General features: G+C 37.6%; 1 pseudogene; it reads right to left on the reverse strand.

Annotated features, from left to right (window-relative positions):
- Positions 1–536: 536 nt before the first annotated feature.
- Positions 537–2,288, reverse strand: LOC145035018 (tetrahydroberberine oxidase pseudogene; annotated as a pseudogene).
- Positions 2,289–6,319: the final 4,031 nt, after the last annotated feature.

Here is a 6,319-nt window from a genome sequence, read left to right on the forward strand (position 1 = left end):
CCATGTTCTAACAACCCAGTCCCACGTTGCTGCATGTGATGGAGTGTCTCGCCTTATTTGGCCCTCGTCTGCTGCTTTGTTGATTGTACAGTGAGTATTCATTTGCTTATAATATATTTGTAATTGTGAATATTGATTTTAATTACGTAAACAAGAGCCGTGATTACATTCATTATTATAAATTAATTTGATTTGCCCACCAAACACACGTCAGTCTGAGTTTTCCTCCTTAGGAAAATTTCCCGCAATTACCACGGCACCACTAATTAGTTTCCCCTTGTTTTTTTGGGTTTGCTCTAGCTCCTTCCTAGAGTAGTTGTATGAAATATTTGTTATTCAAAAATAAAATAAAACCATACACGTTTCAATCTATGTTAGTCTCTACCAAAGTACCTTAATCCAAGTCTAAAGTTTAATTTGACTCTTAATTAAGAATTGGGTTTATCACACAACAAAAAGATTAACAGAGAAATATAAGAATAAGATAATGTAATTATTAGATAAAATCATAATTAAATATACAAAGTATTATCACAATTCGACCATATCATTTATAGGAAAAGAAGCGGACAGAAAGTAGCATTGTTGCAAGTATTTCATGAAAAAATAAAATAAAATAATAAAATGCATGTTTTGGTTCTTTCTCGGAGTGTCACATAACGGAGAGAGCTGATAAGGTGTTAGAAAACAGGGATACTTTGTGGACGCCTAAAGAAATTCTGCGGATCAACTTTTGCCTTAATTCGAATCAACTTCTTGAAGTTGTCCCTCTTCCAGTATCTCTCACCCCAAACACTTGCTTGTTCATAATTAGAACTTCCAACACCCAAATCCAGATCATTGTAATTGGAATATGCCTCTCTGGGGTTGTTCGTTACATAAGGAGCCAATAATGCATCCAAGCTTCGCAGCCAAGCTACCCTATTTAGGGACGTAGGGGTTGTGTCTGAAGGTTGACCGTTAAAATTGACAGTCTTGAGAATTTGTAACAACACCCCCGCTCTATGAGGATATGGAAGTGATGTCTCTGAAAAATCAGTCATCCTTCCGCCAAATGGATTTATCATTAGAAGCGCCGATTCATCGTTTTCCATAAGCTTTCTCCATATCTTCTTGAGCCCCCTTATGGGGATGGGTGTCCGGGTGTAGTCTGATTTGCTTTTGTTGTTCAGCTTGGCAATGGCAGATCGGTTCGTAAGAATCTCGGTCGGGGTTGAGCTTGGCAACCCCCAAAACACAAGGGTCGACTGCACCATTCTAATTTCTTCACAAATCTCTCGGGTAACACCGAGCTCTGGAAATTTTCTATCAAGCAAGGGAAGCAATGTGTCGGTTGTGCCTTGATATATTCCTTCAAACATAACTCTTATGGTTTTCTTGGTGGTGTTGCCGATATATTCGGCAAAAACTTGAGTCCTTATGTGCAAATTTCTATCGATATTTGGTGCAACGTATTGATATTTATGGAAGATTTCGGTTACCCCTTGTTCCAAAGTTTTATTCAGTATAAAGACAGTTACTTTTTTTGGAACCGGAACCAAGCTCAGCTTCCATGCAAGAACAATTCCGAAACTTGAAGAACCACCTCCTCGGATCGCCCAAAACAAATCTTCTCCCATTGATTTCCTGTCGAGAATATTCCCATCAACATCCATGAAGCGAGCATCTAGAACATTATCGGCTGCAGTACCGTATTTCCTCAACAGGTTTCCGTAGCCACCACCGCCCATGTAACCACCAACACCCACCGTAGGGCAAACACCTGCCGGGAAATACAAGGTATCGGTCTCTTGCGAAATTTTGTAGTAGAGTTCACCAAGCGTAGCTCCTGCTTGGACCCAAGCAGTCCCTTTTTCTACGTCCAGGTCTATAGACCTCATGTTGGTGAAATCAAGCATAACAAAGGGAACATCAGCAGTGTATGAGAGGCCCTCCCAGTCATGGCCCCCACTCCTGATCCTGATCTCGTATCCGTGTTTCTTGGCACAGTATAGAGACGTTTGGATAAAGGTTTCCTCCATAGGTGTCACGATGACTGATGGTCTAGGCGTGGAGGGCTTAAGGAACCTGGTGTTTTGAACTGCAACTTGCCAAATGGGTTGGAAAGAAGCATTGGCAGGGGTGAAAATGAGTTGAGAGATGGTAGTGACATTGTTGGAGTGGGACTGTAGGCAGCTTATGAGATTTCCAGAGCCTGGGGAAGATAACAAGGTTGCCCATGAAACAGAAAAGGAGAAAGTTAGAACCAAGAGGAAGACAGAAGAGCTAAGTTGAGACTTATTCTTCATGTTCAGTTAATTTGGTGAACTTGATCGATAGCACTGGCGTATTTATATAGAGTAGAGAGCAAATAGTTGACTGCGAATAGGGTTACAAAAATGGTGAGATATTCAAAGGTGTTTGAAAAAACCCCGGAAGGAGGATGATAATCAACTGCTTTCGTTATAGCGTTTACCAGCTTCAACTTTAAAAATAGATTCAATGTTGACTCTTTCTTTATAGACTATTTTCGCTTTCTGCAAGCAATGAGCAGTATATATTACATATTTTTCGATTTTTAGCCTTTTCTTTTTAAAATTCTGTTTGATATGTTAGTTAAAATTTGGATAGAATTTTATAATAAATATCAAACACATAAATAAATATATCAGAACAAACATATATATGATCTGATTGATCTCTATGTATATATGTGGGTTCGGACACACAAAATTAAATTTCTTGGCAAGTTTGTAGGTAAAGGGCTGACTTTGACTTTCAATATACGCGTAAAAAGTGATTTTACTTTTAATGTTAATTCAGGAAATTTCTTTAATGTTTGGTCATTGATTATATCAAATATATTTCAGCCAAAAGAAAAAGAAATTCTAAACAAAGAGATGCCGGGCTGTTACGGGCATTTTAGGATGTGCATGGTTCTTGTAATTCAAAACTTATTAATGTTATAAACATTTTACTAAAATACATTCTTGTGTAATATAAGTAATTCATAGATAATTCTCTTATAAATTCAAATTAAATATATACGAATATAAATTTTGGATCTCGTGAAATTAAAGGAAATTGAAGTTCACAATATTCAACATCGTGAAATTACAAAAACTAAATATGTACTCCACAAATCTGTCTTTAAAAGGTTTTTCTGTGATCTGGTGTTGAGGTGGAATCTAGACCTGATATATTTCTCCATTTTTTTTTGGTGGTGAAGAAGGTTTGTGTTATATAATAGAATGTTTTATTGATAAATAATGAAGTTAAATGTCAATAAGAGAGATATATAAAAGACATTATCTAAATTCTAAAGGACTTGGACTTAAACTTTACCCCCCTCCCCCTAGCAGTTTGATCGGGAGAGGAAGATTAAACTGGAAAAATAAAAACATAATGTTGGACTAGTGTTTAAGCCTGTAACTATATTTGGTATGTATTTGACCCGGTTGTGTATGGTCATTTTGGGTTGGCTTCACCAAATCAACTTGATAGGATGATTTATGGAGAGAGAGAGAGAGAGAGAGAGAGAGAGAGGTTATTATGGTTTATTAATATATTATATGAATAATATATTAAATGAGAAATCATATAGTTTAATTAATATTAGTCAAAAATTAATTTTGTGGCTAAAAGAGATTAATTAATTAAAGGGGACTGTAACTGTCAACTGTGTGATAGTTAATTTTGGGCTGAGAATCCTTATGGATTAGGACCTAAGTTATCCAATTAGGGTTTTGATTGAAACCTTAGCAGCACAAGTATATAAGGACTCCTAGGGCTAGCCAAATCGGCCACTTGATCCCTTGGAAGCTTATAGCCGATTTTTGCACCTCATCCTCTCTCCTAAACACCATCCTCTTGCTTGTGGTGTTTGTAAGCCATTAGAGGTGTTACACTTGTAACACTAAGCTTCTTGAAGATCAAAGGATTCTTGCAACTATTAAAAGGTATCATCTAAACTTGTTATATTGTAGATCTTGTTTTTGATAGTATGCTAAATTAGGGTTTCAAGTCTTGAATGAATTGCATGTACAATAGAGAAATCTAGACCGAAGCTTTTAGGGTTTTGCATAAGCATATATGACTGTTCTTTTTTATAAAACCCATAAGTGGTATAATAACCTTGATTGATTTATATTGCATTTGATGCTTTGTGTTTCATTCATGCTTGAAAAACCGATTTTTTGGTCATCTGCCTGACAGACTCGTCGAGTCCTAAAGTAGGCTCGCCGAGTAGGATGAAATCGACGAGTCTGTAAGGGGACTCGACGAGTCAGGCTATCAGACAGAGGTATTTCGGGATTTCATGCCTATTTTGCTGTGGGATAATTACTATATCATTTTTGGTTAATAAAATACGAATTTTATTGATATTGTATGATTATCCTTGCCAAAATAAAAGATAGTTTCAAATTAATTGAATAATTACTTCCTTATATGATAAATGTTAATTATTTGGATTATTTGGTCATTATCTTGCATGATTATCCCATGATGACACCTCATATTGTGTAACCAAGGCTGGCTCTAATGGACCCACCTCCAACCCAAAGGATGTAGAGTGCTACTACTGCAATAAGAAGGGGCATTGGAAACAAAGTTGCTCGAAGTATCTACAATATATCAAGGATGGGAATATCAAGCTGTCCTTCGAAGGCCTAAGAAGAAATAGGGATGTGGAGCATGGGAAGATAAACTTGATCACGGGGAACAGAAGAGCATCACCTGTCACCAAGATTGGAGTTTACTTTTTAGTGCTTAGTAATGGATTAGGACTAGATTTGAATAATTGTTGCTATTCACCTAAAATGGAAAGAAACATTATTTCCTTTCATGGTTTGTATAGACAAGGATTTATATATTCATTTTATAATGAAAAGAGTTCTATTAATGATTATCTTAATGGTGTTTTCTATTTTGAAGCATTGCCTTGTAATGGAATATATGAAACTGTGATGGTTGTAGAAAACTTAGGAAATGATGTGTTGTGTATCGATTCTTCCAATAGTTTGGATAAAGCATGCTTGTGGCATTGTCGTCTTGGATATGTCAACAAGAAACACATAGCCCAACTCCAAAAGGATGGAGTGTTGGAGTCATTCGACCTTAGGGAAGATGACGTATGCGGATCTTGTTTACTTGGAAAGATGACCAAGTCACCCTTCACTGGTACTTGTGAAAGGGTTGAGGGTTTATTGGATCTCATACACACCGATGTGCGTGGGCCCTTTAGATCCACCACAAGGGATGTGAGTCGCTTCTATGTGACTTTCATCGATGATTATAGCAGATATGGATATATCTACTTAATCAAGCACAAGTCAGAAACCTTTGAAAAGTTCAAAGAGTTTAAGCAAGAAGTGGAGAATCAGTTAGGCTGGAAAATCAAGATGCTTCGATCTGATCGAGGAAGAGAGTACCTAAGTCTTGAATTCCACGACTACCTCAAGGAATGTGGAATCGTTTCGCAATTGACACCCCCTAGGGCCCCGCAGTTGAATGGTGTGGTTGAGAGGCGTAATCGAACCTTGTTAGACATTGTTCGTTCCATGATGAGTCATGCTTCACTACCTATCTCATTTTGGGGGTATGCCTTAGAGACTACCACCCATATCCTTAACTTAGTCCCTACAAATTAGGTTGCCAAAACACCTCACGAGATGTGGACAGGGAAAGTTCCCTCGTTGGCATATATCAAGGTTTGGAGTTGCGAGGCCTTTGTAAGACAAAAGACTTACGATAAGCTCGAACCTCGTAGTGAGCAGTGTATTTTCATCAGCTATCCGTAGAAGTCCTTTAGATATCTCTTCTATAGACCGAGTGACAATGTTGTCTTCGTTGCAAGGATAAGAGTTTTTCGAGAGTAAGAACTTATAAGCCAAGGGGACAGTGGGAGGAAAATCGATTCTAAAGAGCTTCAAGAGTCGAGTGATGAAGGAACCTCTAACCTTGGCGCTCAACCCAAGGAGGAAACTCTGGTTGAACCGATTGACGAATCCTTACCTCTTAGATGTTCCAGTAGAGTTAGTGTTCCACCCATGTTGTATGGTTTTCATATAACTAGTGAGTATGATACATTTATTAGTGATAATACACTAATAAATTTGGATGAACCTACTAGCTATAAGGAATCCATGGAAGGCCCAACGTTTGCAAAATGGAAATAGGCTATCGACACCAAGATTTAGTCCATATATGACAACCAAGTTTGGAATTTGGTTGATAATGTGCCAGGTCATAAGATGGTCGGGTACAAGTGGATGTTCAAGAAGAATACCGAAATGGATGTGAAGGTACACACTTATAAGGCGCGATTGGTTGCGAAGAG

Source organism: Lactuca saligna, chromosome 3 (assembly GCF_052625555.1).
Source record: "Lactuca saligna cultivar CGN05327 chromosome 3, ASM5262555v1, whole genome shotgun sequence".
In the NCBI taxonomy this organism is placed as follows: domain Eukaryota; kingdom Viridiplantae; phylum Streptophyta; class Magnoliopsida; order Asterales; family Asteraceae; genus Lactuca; species Lactuca saligna.